Source organism: Pezoporus wallicus, unplaced genomic scaffold, assembly GCF_028554395.1.
Source record: "Pezoporus wallicus isolate ANWC-B61680 ecotype Strahan unplaced genomic scaffold, APGP_CSIRO_Pwel_v1 contig_749, whole genome shotgun sequence".
Taxonomy (NCBI): domain Eukaryota; kingdom Metazoa; phylum Chordata; class Aves; order Psittaciformes; family Psittacidae; genus Pezoporus; species Pezoporus wallicus.
Window position 1 is genome coordinate 5,865,714 of NW_026641327.1, and position 14,876 is coordinate 5,880,589.

The 14,876-nt window shown below is 42.5% G+C and overlaps 1 long non-coding RNA gene across 1 annotated transcript; it reads left to right on the forward strand.

Moving 5' to 3' along the window:
• The first annotated feature begins 323 nt into the window (after positions 1 to 323).
• On the forward strand, positions 324 to 13,067 carry LOC130606555 (uncharacterized). Its single transcript, XR_008974009.1, has 3 exons — positions 324 to 656; positions 11,685 to 11,813; positions 12,706 to 13,067. It is a non-coding gene; the product is annotated as an uncharacterized LOC130606555 (long non-coding RNA).
• The last annotated feature ends 1,809 nt before the right edge of the window (positions 13,068 to 14,876 follow it).

Below are 14,876 nucleotides of genomic sequence, written 5' to 3' on the forward strand. Positions count from 1 at the left end.
CTGGGGGAATCAGACAAGATGCATCTGTTTGAGACAGTTCTCCCCATAACAGCTGCTCTTCTAAGCATTATGTGCATGGGTGAATAAGTACAGATGTGTGTGAAGATCTGGGGAAGCAAACAATGGTTTCCGAATAAGCTCAGTCTCTCAGCGTGTATTCTGCAGTGTCTTGACAGCAGTTCACCTTTGATGACGCAACATTGGCAGCAACCACAGGAAAGCATCTGTCTGCCTTGGTAGGTAAATGAGTAGCAGCTGAGGAAAAAAATGGAGTTCACACGGGGACAGAGGCATTGAAAGGCTTCCTGAGCTATTGATTTTTGCACGTGCTCAAGGGAGCAAATGGGGAAACAGATTTTATGTCAGCTCAGGTTGCCCAGAAATTTCTATAATTTGCCATCCAGCCCGGTCACTAGATTGATTGAACCTGGTTAACATTACTCAATAGCCAGCACAAGTGATCTTTAAACCAGATTATTAATCATTTGAGAAAAACCTGCTCCACGTTCTTGCTAAAGGGATTTGTATGTTAAGTTGCTTCACAAAACATTTTGTGTGAAGACTGAGATGTATCATAGCATAAAAACCAGTGGTGGCTGTGAGCTGGGATGGCAATTGCTCAGCTACGCAGCCCAACTACATGGCCCTTTCTACAGGTGAGTGTTGTGTACTAGTGGGGTGCTGTGGTTGCTCTTGTCTAGGCACCTGAGCCCTCAGTCATTGGCTGGACAGAAGATGCATCTCCCAGCTGCTTTTTGTCCCATACCCCACAGGTTTTTTGCTCCTGTCCAACATTCTCCTCTCATACAGTCATTACAGTTCATTTGTCAAGAACATCTATGATATTAAGATGTATTTTCAGGACCTTGTATTCCTTGGATTCCTTACACCTTTCCTTGCAGGTAGGTATAGCCAGCATACAGGTTGCAATTGCTTCAGGGTCATACCTGCTACTGCATATGATGCTGTGCTCACTCCTCGCTAATGTCTGTGAGTCAAAGGTCCTCCCAAAATATGGCTCAAGCTGGCAGTTAATAGCCCAAGAACTATTCAAGAAACATCTGCACTCAGGGCCAATTCAAAACACAGCTCTGCTCTTCATGCATCACTCTCCCTGCTGCTCTCTCAGCTCTAATCATTAGGACCCTATCGCTTCAGGAAAGATGAACACATTGATGGGATTTTCTTGTGTCCTGTTGTTCGTGAATCATTGTTCCCACCACACAGTAACTGTAATTATTGCTTTTCTGGACCTTTGGCTGACTGTTTTAGCATAATGAAAAAAAAAAAAAGCAGCAGAAAAGGGGGGTGCAAAATCAGAAATCTTGGAAATACGAATAATCTGCTGCTTCTTTCTATTAGAATTGTTCCCTTTAGGTTAGAGTCCATATGCACACATTGCTTTCTCTACTCTGCAGTGCCTAGGGTAGTTTGCCTAGTTTTAAACTGGCCAAAGTAGATGAAGGGTGGCAGAAGGCTGTTTTTAATCTGTGAATGTGTTATGGGAGACTGTTGCAGCAATGAAGTGTAGAAGGTGGGGGAAAGCAGAGGGAAAATGTAAAATAAGTTTGTTTGAACTATAGGAGCTGAAGATGTGAGAATTTCAAAGCTCCTGATACCAGATTGTTATAGTAGCAAAAAAAAAAAAAGAAAACAACAAAACGAATATTTTTTGTTTTTTTCCTTTATTCCCTAAGAGAACATATCCCTGTGTAGAACATGGGAGTCTTGGTGTGACTGAGTCTGTGGTAAAGGGATAAAGGAGAGCCTCATTACCAGACTTTTCCACAAAGCTCCCAGCTGGTTACATAGCTCAGCATAACAAGGAGTATCACCACTAATACACCTGGGAGCTATGGATTTTGCACCACACTGTTAGCCTCCCTGACCCTGGAAGATGGCGAGACTGACCAGATGGGCAACCAGAGAACACCCTCTTCCCTGGGCAGCTGTCAAGTCCCTGCTCTTGCCATTCCTTCCCCTTCAAAATATCTCTTTATTCCTGCTTCTCGTGCTTACTGTGCCTTCTTTTTTTTTTTTTTTTTCCTCTCTCTTTTTTCTTTCAGTCCAGCTGTGGTTAATTTGTCATGGAGAAAATAATATCAAATGGTGCAGTGCTGGGAGAACAGACAACCCAGTGCTAAGCCTGCCCCTAATTGATTGATGAAAGGAAAATCAGGGCTGCCTCAAGAAACAATTTCCATAGCACTGGGAATAGATGGGAAGCTGTGTGGTGAATTGTGGGTGATGTATCACAGATACTCAGCTTCTGAATTGCCAGCAGTGAGGTGCAAGTGCTCGAGGCTCTCGCCCAAGGCTCCCGCCAGCAGCAAGTGGTGGATGTGTCAGGTTAGCACGGGACTGCTCTCACACTGATGGACCCCCATGGCAGGGCATGGGACAGGCTGTGTCCATTGTCAAGCCTGGGGGCTGCAAGCATGGTGCTGTACTGTGAGATGGAGATCAGCTTCCTCCCCAACCTTGGCCAGCCTAAGACAGAAGCAGATGCCTTATTTTGTAGTCTTTTCTCTTCCTTTTGCATTCCTTTTAGGCAAGAAAAAAGATCATACCTCAGCCTATGTTCTGATTGCTATCACTTTAAAAGGACTGACTTTCTTTTATTTTCTCTATAATAGAATCACCCAGGAGACTTCCAAGCAAGATTTTTTACCCTTCAGAAAGAGCTCTGCAGATGCCATGGGCAATAGGATCACACTGGCAATTACTAAGACCACATTCTTCATTTCTGATGATTAAGGTTGCTTGCTTCAAAGGTGCCTAATGATATGGGGTATATCTGAAATTTTATTTGCTTGATTGGAGATGTCTTCAGGAAGGGATGCTTTCAGGGAAGGAAGTCCAGTGCAGGAGTCTCAAGGTGGGGGACCACAGTCTCCCACATTGCCAGCTGCTTTTGAAAACTTTGGTCATGGTTATTATGTGACAGGATGATTCATGAACAACAGGACGCAAAAAAACTCTGTCAATGCATTCATCTTTCTGGAAGTCATCAGTTCCTAACGATTATAGCAAATTTGCGTGCACCTTTTGTTTGCCAGGCAGGCCACAAAAAGCAAACTGAAGTTCCTGGCAGCTAAATCACGAACAACTGTTACTCTTAATCTGGTGTAGTACAAAATCAAGGGTTTACAAATTATAATAAACCTTGAAGAATAAAAACAAACATCTCAAAGAGCAATAAAAAAACCCCAACACCCTATTCTGGACTTGAAGCTTGAAAAACAAATTAATCCATTTTCACAGCTGTCTATTGGGTACACCTTCCCCAAGCTGCACATTTACCAAGGCTTAATTCCTCCTCTGTCGTGACTCAGTGCTGATGGGAATTTGGCATCTAGATAGAAGGAGCCATCTCTTGCAGCACACAGTGCTGTAGCTGGCTTCATTTCTGTGCTTTAAACCTATACCCTTTTCAAAGCCAGAATATACATCATTGCTTTTGGCAACATTTTGATTGGCAGTTATGACCAAGACGGCATAGGAAGAAAGGCAAGGCTGATGTGATTTCCTCCATACTGCCTTTGTCTAGCTCACCTTTTTCAACAGCCATTCCCAAAATAAGGGGAAAGACCAGTGACTAAAAAGCCTCTCTTCTACTGAGTGGCCTCTTCATTATTGTCATCTGTACCAGCAGTCTGGGGAACATATAGAAGAAACTGCCTGAAAGGTAACAGTCTGAAGACAGTGAAAAATAAAGGTCTTTTCCAACCTAAATGATTCTATGATTCTGTGACATGTAATGCACCAATTGATAGGAAGATGGATTTGTCTCAGAGAAACATGACATATTCTTATCTGCCTGATTTTATGGAAATCAGTTTTAAAGTACTGCTTTTCAGGGCACACAAAAGTTAGCAGGCTCCAAGGAGCATACATATTTCAGGAATCTGGAAAAAGCTAAAGAGTCTGTATCAGAGACACAACTTAAAGGACAAAACCAAACAGGAATGATACAGAACAAGTGAAAACTGTGCTAAGAACAAACTTTGAGATTCTACTTTTCTTGGCATTTTTTTTTTTTTTGCTTTTTTGCTGAATACCCTTTCAAAAGCTGTCTGGGGAGAACTGAAGCTCTCCATTGAAAAGCTACTGAAGTATAACTATGTTTGGACTATTTTCTGATATTCACCTTTCTAGTGCAGAAATTGAAATTTGCCAGGGAGAAAAAACATCCTCTGTTGTAGGTGCTGTTGACAATTTTTAGTTATAAATCTTTCCTCACCTGCCCTCATTGGGCAATGAAAAGATTGCAGACCTAGAGCAAAATTACAAAATTAGGCAAGTCAAATCATCCTGATTTGTTTGTTTGCTCTTTGGTACTTTTCCTTCTTGTCTATTTTTTTCTACTTGTTAGGGCTCTCCTTTTAGGCTATTGGCTTTTTGTACAGGGATTGCTATTGAGTTTTCACACAGGTTAGCGTGTTGTGGGCTTGACTGGCAGAGGGTTAAGGGTTACAGCATATGCCAGTCACTGCAGACAGACAGCTAGAAGGAAGGGTCATCTGAGCAACCCTTTGCTGTAGTAAACAGTGGAAGAGCCCAAACAAGCAGGCTAAAGTATTTGATGCAATATTTCCCTTGTTTGGGAAAAGACTTAGGCAAACAACCAGCTTGAAAACCATCAGAAGCAGCACTCCCACTGTCTGAACAGTTGGTCAGACCTTGGAAAGTGTTGTAGCCAAAGGCTGGCAGTTTTATTATGTGTTCAGCTCACAGTCTTACATGCCATCAACCCCAAGGCAAGACTACATTTCTGCTAGATGAACAGCTCTTCTCAGCTTAAACTCAGGCACTTGCTTTATGACCTTGGTGCCCCTTCACATGTAGGTTTTGGTGAAGGCATGATGCTTAGATGGAAATGGCATTGTTTGTAGTGAAAACAATCAGGACTAATAGGATAAGGACGGATATGACATGACAGTGTCAGCTAGAGAGAGGGGCTGACGCGCTAGGGTGACATTTTAAATACACTTTATATGGTTTATTTGCAAAGAATGAACATAATGCTCCAAGAGACGAAGAACTCCACCTGCTCTAGAGATGTAGCTATAGCAACCTCCACACGATTACATTGCTAATCTGCAGGTGTTGAAGAGGCATAGATAGATGCTGTTGAGTAATTCAGCTCCAAATAGATACTTTGATCTGCATAACAGCTTGCATTTATGTCCCAAATATGGATCATTTCCAATTCTGCGATTCTTCCTTATAAAAGCAAAATTCCCTTTCTTTATTTTATAATGGGAATCTTAAAACTTGCCCATGCTACCTATCAAGCTGGACAGCTCCATTACTTTTGGGTGGCCAAGGGCAGGCAAAAAGAAAACCTTTTCATTGCCAGAAATGCCCACACTATTTCTTGTATGTTTTATCCGAGTTCCTTCTCAACAGAAACAAAATCAAATAGAACACTTGTTGTACTTTCCTGTATACATAACATACTGACGAATCAATTGCATCTTCACATTATAGACAGTCTATTCTGCTGCAGACACTGGCAACAGCCTCTGAACATGTACCAGATCAGATCATGCTTCATTAGCAGCCACAACATTGTTAAAAACATCAAGCTAACGTCTGTCCTGCTTTACTCTCCACAAGCTGCCATTGAACTTGGTGGGGATGGCTGGGATGGAAGTCAAGGCAGAATATGGCTCATCATCAAACAGCTCCAAAGGAACTTGGACCTTTGATAGGCAAAATCTGCAATTCACTGATTCAATAAAAGGAATTCAACAGCTGCAAGAGAAAAATGATCCTTCATTGTATTCCCTGCTAATCTGCTGGAGCACTCCTTTAGGAGGGTAGTTCAGTCACACACTCATCATTTCATGAAAGCTGGTTAAGGACATCTGATGAAGCCTCTGAAGTCTATATTGCATGTCCCTTTCCTTCCCTCATTTTCATTCTTTGTTTCTTTCCCAGCTGAAGACACAGCCCAGTTGCTCCCCTCACTTCTGAAGCAGTCTATGGCACCCTGTTTCCTGCCTCCCCGCATTTGTTTCTTTTCAGGTTGCTGCATAATCACCTTATTTATTTATCTGAATGACTTTCTGTTGTTTCTGAACAACAAATCAAAACAGAAAAGCCATTTGATTGTAAAAATCAATGGTCAAAGTTCAGTGTTTACCTTTTGGATGAACTACATGCACGTAACAGTGCAGTAGGCCAAAGCACAGCAGCAGACTGTTTTTCCCATGGGACCCTGCTTCACCCCTTGCTCAGGATACAGCTGTTATAGAAAGGTTACTTTACTGCCAAAGTCAGAAGTTCCTTATTCCACCTCTAAGTTCACTGTCCAGCTGCCTTTCTGCTGCTCTTGCCTTCACCCCTGCCTCCTGCCCCACCAACTTCCCTCTCTACAGCTACCAGAAAGGAAGATAGAGAAAGGAGGTGGCTGGTCAATTTTCCCAAGTAACAAGTGATAGGACAAGAGGAAATGGCCTCAAGCTGTGCCAGGGGAGGTTTAGATTGGATATTAGGAAAAATTTCTTCACAGGAGAATTGGAATTGGAACAGGCTTCCCAGGACAGTGGTGGAATCCCCATCCCTGGTAGTGTCCAAAAAACCATGTAATGAGGCCCTCAGTGTCAAGGTTTAGTGGTGGACTTGGCAATGCTGGGGCAATGGTTTGATTTGATGATCTTAAAGGTAAGATCTTAGCTAATTCCACGATTCTATAACCCCCTGTCCCTATCTCACTGTCCTTCATTTTGTTACAGTCCCAGCCCTGCATTGACTACTGTGGCCATTTAGACCACCTCTACCACCAGGAGCCACGAGGCTCCTCAATATTCCACCCCCCTGGGATGTTTCAGACTCCTTATCTTTGGTTCTTGCAGCTTTTACATTGTGTCTCCCATCACCACATGGCCTCAGTTGTGGTGACTACCCACCCCTTGCAGGATTAGGGGACAGCCGAAGGGGGAAATAATGCCATCTGTCTTGGCCACCAAGGGGAAGTGGTGCTTTGGTCTTTGGTGCCTTGATCCTCAGTGTTCTGCACACTCGACCCTTGCACATTAAGCAATTACATTTCCCATCTCAGGTGATCAATCATTCTTTATTAATTAAATCTTCCATCAATTTCTCCATCACTTTGCCTGGGATTGATACCAAGTAAACTGGACTATATTTGCCAGTGTGGTTTCATTTGTCTTGGAATTCTTGTTCAATATTGACATTAACCTTTCAGAATTTCCCCATTATTTCATGACTTACTAAAAATTTAAACACACAAGCTAAAAATACCCTGCATTGCGTCTTGGGGACCACTTTTGTGGACCTTCAGATTTCAAAAATGATTAGCCCTTGTGTTGTCCAAAAAGTGGATTCATGCCCAGCATGCAGTAAGCCAATTTCACACGCTCAGGAGAGATATTGTGTTGTGATATCATATCACTAGTGCAAGTTGTTCAATCTCTTTATTCTTTAGTAACAGGTCAGAAAATACATTATTCCAAATAGAAAGCAGAAATAATTGTTGAGCAACTCTGGGTTTTTCTTTGTTGCTTTTAACGAGTAGGCTGTCTCCAACTAGCAATGAGTCTATGGCGTTGATAGTTTTTCTGCTATTATTCCTAAGTTTTCTAGAAACTGTTCATCTTAAGCAAAGCCTGAGCAACCATGGACTTTTTTCTGATGTCTTTAGTATTCTTTATCAATTTTCTACGCTTCATAAACTCTTATTTATATGAATTTTTATTACCACCCCCTTTTATCCATATGTTGCATATTGCTTTTTAATTCATTATTCCTACCTCCATTCTTCCGCTGAAAGAGAATGGCTTTTCACCAATATTATTCAGCTCCTTTACCATGAAGTAATGGCTTTTTGGCCATTTAATATGTGATTCTTCCTAATAACTTTTACACTCAGTTTCACCTGTAACTTTCCTCAGTTTGGGAAACTAGTGTCTTTAAGTACCAAGTGTATGCGCTACTTGGAGTTACACAGCTTATCAGGGTAGTAATGGCAGCTCTCCCTAGGCAGCCTGTGCTTTCTGCTTCAGCACAATTTTCCTTGACACAGAGCCCAATGCCAAAGGAGGACACCAGTCTGCACCCAGACCTAGGCTGCAAAGGGTCTCACTCTTCTGAAGGACACCAGTTTGGTTTCAAAGGTGGGTACAGTTTATGAAGCAGTTCTCTGATACATAGGCAGAGGAGGTTTGCTGCCTCTGAGGTGCCTGCCGTCCCCAAACCAGTAATGGTGAAGAGCGTGCCACTTCCCCTTTTACATCCTGTGCCCTGCCTAGGCAAGTTTTAGCTGGTGCTTTTAAGACTGCCATTGTACAAAGCCTTCCAGGTTTCAGTCGGCCAGTTATATCGAATATCTTCCCATTAGGGATTACTTTCAGTTCCTCCTCCTTGCTTCCCAGGCTCCTCACGTTGCTCTATAAACCACTGGGAAACAAGTGCTCTGGTGATGCAGGAGGTAGGAGACGGTCTCCAGCCAAGGGGAAGCTCCTGATACGCATAACCCTGTGAAAATGGGATGCTTGAAGGGAGGAAGAGGCTGACTCAGAGGTCAGACAGGGCAGAGTTGAACTGAACTCTCCTTAATCCTCTGCCTTGACTGCAAGACTTATCTTTCCTCCCAAATTGCTTTTGAGCTCTATTGCTCCCAGATGTGCAGAAGTGTTTTTAGTGAACCCAAATAGCCTCTCAGTTATCTAGTTGAGAGGGAAATGTCAGATATTGCTGAAGGAAAACCTCAGCTTTCTCTCTGTATGTGCATGCTAGCCCACAGCAGAAATAGTTTCATCTAGAAAAATATTATTTTGGGAATCAAAATCAGCACTTTTTCTTGTTTGAGTGTGTTATTTTTCACTTTGCTTGGCACTTCAAGTGCAAGGTCATGTGGCAAGTCATTACACCAGCAATGTTTATCTCCATTTGAAGAACTCTGTCAAGAACTGATTTGAAAAAGCTTTGGGTAGTGCTTTTTTTTTTCTTTTCTTGACAACAGCTCCATTATTTAAAGTCTATTTATGTAAAATCAGTTCCTGCAGAGGTATCTTCATTTTAATTGCAGAGAGACGTCCTAAAAAGAAAAATGAAGAAAAAAGTTAATATTCTTAAAGCAGGAATAATCTTTTAAAAAAGGATAATGTTAAATTATAGCACCACTACTCCCACGGATTCTATCAGAAAATCAGGGAAGTATTGTTTAGAGAGACCTCTGGAGATGGCCTGGGCAAACCTCCTTCTTGAAGTTGGAGCAGCATCAACCTAGCTCAGGCCAGCTTGTGCACTCACACAACACAAACACACACGTTTCCGTCTACCTCTGTTATGTATGTACATACGCATCAAATTACAACTTTTATTGGCCTTCACTATTTTTAGTAGTTTTTAAAACCTTACACAGGTGCTGTATCTTAGAAATACAGCTTTTAACACCAGCTGGTTTCACTTTGCTAAGTGTTTTATCTAGAAGATTAGATTATACACCCTAGGGAAGAAAGGGACTTAACTGCATTGTACAGTAGGTAAAGTGCTTTGGGCTCTGCATTGTGTTATTAAGACCAATATAAGGAAGCAGCAAGACTTATCTTAATCTTGCTGATCACCTCAATTAACATAGTCCCTATAGTGTCCTCCTTGATATCTAATCCCCATGGTTTCTTGTTCTATGTATTTTGCTCTGATAGTGTTATCAGATCATTGCTAAGGGTATAAAAGTACATATTCAGTAGGCGAGGAGGTGGCAGTTACTGTGAGAAACCACGTGCTAAATTAACATGGAAATCAAGCAATGTACTATTAAGTCTTTCCCATAAGGGAACGAAATGTACTAGATATGGGCCCTAAAAATAAAAAGTAAAAAAAAAAAAAAAAAAAAAGAGGGAAACGTGCACAAGAAAGAAGGCTAATTATAAGCTAAATTCAAAGGCAATGCCATTCATAACAACATGTCTACTCCTGGTAAGCACTTTCATCATTTGGAAATAATTTTTCATACACAGCATCACAAGCAAGAGGCAAAAAAGAGGGGGGCTGTCCTCCCACATCTCACACATCCAACATGTAGTGAAATTATCTCTACACCCATGGGACTTTTCCTTATTCCTGAGGGTAGACTCTACTCCCAGATGGAGTGCATTCCTGAGTCATGTGAAGACAAATTGATGAAATGATGATCCATATCTTTCCGGCTAATTCTGCAGACGGTGCCTAGCATAAAGATTGCTGTGGTTAAAAAGAAATAAATTAAAAAAATTGCCTGGGAGAGAGTAAAAATCGGTCTGGGAAGCTGACAACCTTGAACTGGCAATGAGCACTGCTGCCAGAAGCAATGCCATGGCTGAAATTGCTTTCTGCTCTCTGATGTGCCATCTGATGCTCTGGATGGCTTTCAACAAGTGTCCCAGAGCCAGGCTGCTGCCGTGAGGGAGCGCAGCTATCACAGCAAAAGCACCCGTGGGTCCTTCCCCAGGGCAGCAGGGAGGCAGCCAGTGCTCTTCCTCACCAGCGTGCACCCTGCAGTGAAACCTCTCCTCAGGGATCACATCCCCATCAGTACGAGCTTACTTTCCTCTGAAGTCTCATGAGGAGAGCTCTCTCTGAACGCTTTAGTTTAGGATTTTGCTTTCTGTTTTCACCCTCCCCTCCCACTGCACCCCCAGTGTGCTACACATGGGATTGTGTTTTGGAGAAGGAGGGTGGAGGGTGAAATGTTCACTTCAAACCCTGCATCTGTAATCATGTGAATCCCCACATGCTTTATCTGAATCAGTCTTTTAGATCAGCTAGGTCCTTACACCTCGCTGGGTGACTGCCATGAAAGAGAGCAGCAGAGGATCTGATGGTGAATGATTGCTGCAAAGACTTTTTCTTCTCCTCTTTCCTTTGCCAAAAGACCAGTCTCTGAGCTAGGAAACCCATTCTGTCTCTTTTAATGCCTTTCCTAACTGACTTCCTGACTATATGTTACAGTGACATGCCAGGACAGCACTGAAAGGAAACATTTCTGGAGGAGGAACAGCCTTCTACTAGCAAAGTCGTATGTGAAAATATCCCATCCTTACTACTCAGAATGCAAATAGCACCTCGTTTGCATTTCTGTAGTTTAAATGTAGATGGTCTAGGATAAGTCATTGTCAGATGCCTGTAAATATTGATGAGCACTCCAGGACTTGGTTTGTAACTATTTCTTTCTCTTCTGTCTCAATCTGAGAGCTGCAGAGGTATCGATGGAGCTTCCGGGAGGGAAACACACACCTTCGCTCAGTGGGTGACAGCGGAAGAACAGAAAAAAGTTAGGGAAGAAAATTTCCGGATGAATAATGAATCAAGCCAGGTTGGAAGCTGGTGAATCTTAATTAGAAACTGACATATTGGCAGCCTCTCATCTTTGTGCTCCCTGCACTCAAAGGGATGCCTGCTAGCCACTGTGTGGTGGCCATAATGCCAGCAGTGGAGCCTCTCGTTGGACCAGGGTGACATGCAGCCACCTGGGTTGGGGATGACATTGCTCCCTCTCTCATGCAGAAGAAAGAGCAGAGGATGTGCTAGCAAAAATGATGGGGAAAGGTGACTCTGTGGCCACCCCGCCTCCCTCCAGAGATTATCAGCAGGTCTGGTGAATTGTATTCATCTTGTCTATTGTGAATAGATCTTGTCGCTTCTTCTTTCTGCTTTAATTTTTTTCCTGATAGGAGTTTCAACACTGCTATTTGGGATGTCTTAGTGAAGTGCATGAAGTTACAAGGAAGGAAGTAAAAACATCAATCTGCATCTGCTCTCTCCTGCAGAGTTGTCATCAGTCATCTTGTCTGGACTAGCAGGTGAGGGACATCACAGCCCAAAACGCAACCCCAGAACCAGGAGTCAGGTGAGGTTCTCCCAGACTGCACTGTGAGAAGGTCATGTCCTTGGGCCTCAGTTTCTCTAACCCTAAAATGAGAAAAACACTTATTGCTCCAGTTTATTTCATGTTTTAGAGGAAAAGTACTCCATAAGTGCTATGGTTTATTATTCTAATGTGACTGTAAAATCATGATGTCTTTATTGCAAAATGATCTTTAAAACATGAAGCATTAGGATGGTGACTGAAATCATTAGTATCAAATTGTTCTGCTTTTGCCCTGTCACATTGATACTTCAAAGCAAAATTGTCTCGTGGGCGTTTATAAGACTTTATGAGGATAACTTGTCTTTTCAAACTTGTTCAGGGGAGAGGCAAAAAAAGCCCCCAGATGTTTTCTTAATGAAAAAGGACTGGGGTTTCTGCCTATTTAATTCTGAGGCTGTCCTTTAATATTTAAATTCCAAAGCCACTAACAATCAACATGATGAATGATCAGCATGATGAAAATGAGCTTCCGATTGTTCACAAGTGGTGCAGGCAGATGTCCCCACACCTCGGTCCCATCCGAGGCTGTTGAGCTCACCAAGACATTTGAGGAGGTGACTGCCATCATGCCCCATCCCTCCCTCTGCCCACAGAAGGGGAGCAGAGGTGTTTCTGCTCTCTGGCACAAGCGCTTCCTGGCAAGAACCGCATTTCCCTGCTGTGTTTGGAAACTTAGCACAGGGAAGCCATATCCATGATGCAGCTCTCTTGGACATGACCTCAGCAGAAATACAGAATAAACAAGATGGTATTGTGCCTTGCACAGCTGTTGGAATTGTGAAGTCCCTGGTTCTCAGAACTGTCTTATTTTCTTTATTTTACAGGTTATATTTCCACGAGATTAACAAGGGTTTGAGTCTTTGTCTTCCCCCTCCATCTTCATTCAGGCTGGACTACAACTGAAATCATGTTTCACCTTCTGGCAGAAAACCAGGTGGCATTTCAGTAGGCTCAGTGAAAGCATTCTGCTATGTGGAGACACATCATGAACATCTTTCCTCCATCAACAGCTCCACTGGGACAACCTTCTTACTCTCCTTCAACTTGTCATTCCTGGGTCTTCTCTTCCCTTGCACATGTTTTGTAGATAATGAATATGCAGTTGGTTCCCCTATTTTGACCCAATCCATATGTTCAAGGAGGAAAGCTTTCTTCTCTGTCTCACTGCACATAGCATGGTACTACCATTTTCTGCTTGGTTTTTTTTTTTCTTTTTCAGCCCAGCTATTTAGCAAAAAAATACTACTGGAAAAATGTGTTTATTTGCTTCTTCATTCCCTCTTTTCTTCCTTGCCAGCTCCCTGAAATAACTTTAGGATTTGCTAGGTAGTTTCCAAACAAGTTTGATCAAATGGAAGTAGCTTAAAATGCTATGAATACAGCAAAGAATTAAATGCATCTGGAGCTGTTCCCTGGCATAGAACAGTTCTTGCCCATGTTATTAAACATTGTTCTCCCCAGTCTGTGTATTGGGAATGGTTCTGGGCTTGACTCCACAGCATGCTGGTTCAGCATAGGCCAGAATGGAGCAAGGGATCATCGTGACCTCTGGGATCTGGGATCTGTCACTGTAGGTGACAGTGTGCCCATGAACATGGATTAGTTTTTTAGGATGGATGTAACCAAATGGAAATGCCTGCAAATTGAACAGAGATGAGCAGATAGAAGACAGCTAGGAATCTGCACCAGGCCTTATTCTGACACTGGAGAGCCTGTCCCCAGGACACAACTCCACAACAAACTGTATTTCATCAGTTCAGGAATAAGTTGGTAGCGACTGGCTGAGTGGAGCAGAGGCTCTAGGTTTATGTGGATAGCTTTGTGCAGGGCCATTTGCTTGTACAGTACTGTACAGGCTGCTTCAGGAAATGTGTGGGAAAGTGCTATTCCCAGGCCTTCACTTCAAACGTATAACAAAGCCACTGGTCGTGTGCTGGGCAAAGAGGCAGCCTCATCATCACCTCTATAACATGGTCTAGGGCCCAGTCCTGGTGCCTTTCAGAAGTGATAATGAAGCTGACCCCAATCTAAATGGAAATCACAGAATCGTAGAATCTCTAATGGACTATAATCCCACCACCAGCCACAGTGGGAAGCACCTGTGGTCCCCAAAGAAGTGCAACCCAAAGGGCCTGCACAAAACTGGCAGATGGGTCTGAGCAGGATGGTTTCAAAGTCTCCAAACTATAGGGGACATCCTATAGGCAAAGCTGGGGAACACAGCAAGCCACCAGGTAAGGGAGGAGAGAAACAAATACTCCTGCCCTTGACCCTCCCTCAGGTTTCCACAATTGGCTCTACAATCAGTTTCTGAGAACTTGGTTTCTGTAGGATTTCTGGAAAGTCCTTTTTCGCTGCAGTGTTGTACAGAGGTCCACGATACACAGCAGTACTTGTGAATTTATGTACACAATGTCACAAGTGAAGTTCGACGAAGGAAAGAGCAATACTATGACTCTGATGCAGTTATTGAGTACGACTACTATCTAGTTTTATGGCAAACCAGTCCATTAGCATTTAAATTGATTCTTAATTATTTTCCTAGAAATTCAAAGCACTATAAGCTTTAAATCCAGGACTGGTAATGTTGTGGTTTTTATGTCTAATTTTAGATTTAATTTTTAGTCCGATAGATTGCAATTACATGGCCATGCAATTTCAGAGCTGCTTTAAAACACACAGATTTGTGTTTTGCTGTTAATGGCTAAAAGAAAAAAAAAAGAAAAATGAAATGGGCATTACCCCATGTCCCTATGCAAAAGTGATGGCAGATCCTGAAATTCTTGGACATAAACCCCTCATGCATTCTAGTTACACAGCCTACAAATTAATGGCCTAGACAGAAGATATATCTTTAAAGCTGCGTACAGGATACAAAATAGAAGTCAAAATGACCTGGGCAATCCTGTGAGTTGACTAGCAGAGATGTCAACCAGTGAATAGCTATATAGTTTCAAACCTGGTGTAAAGTACAAGTGAAAAGGGTTGAATGGCT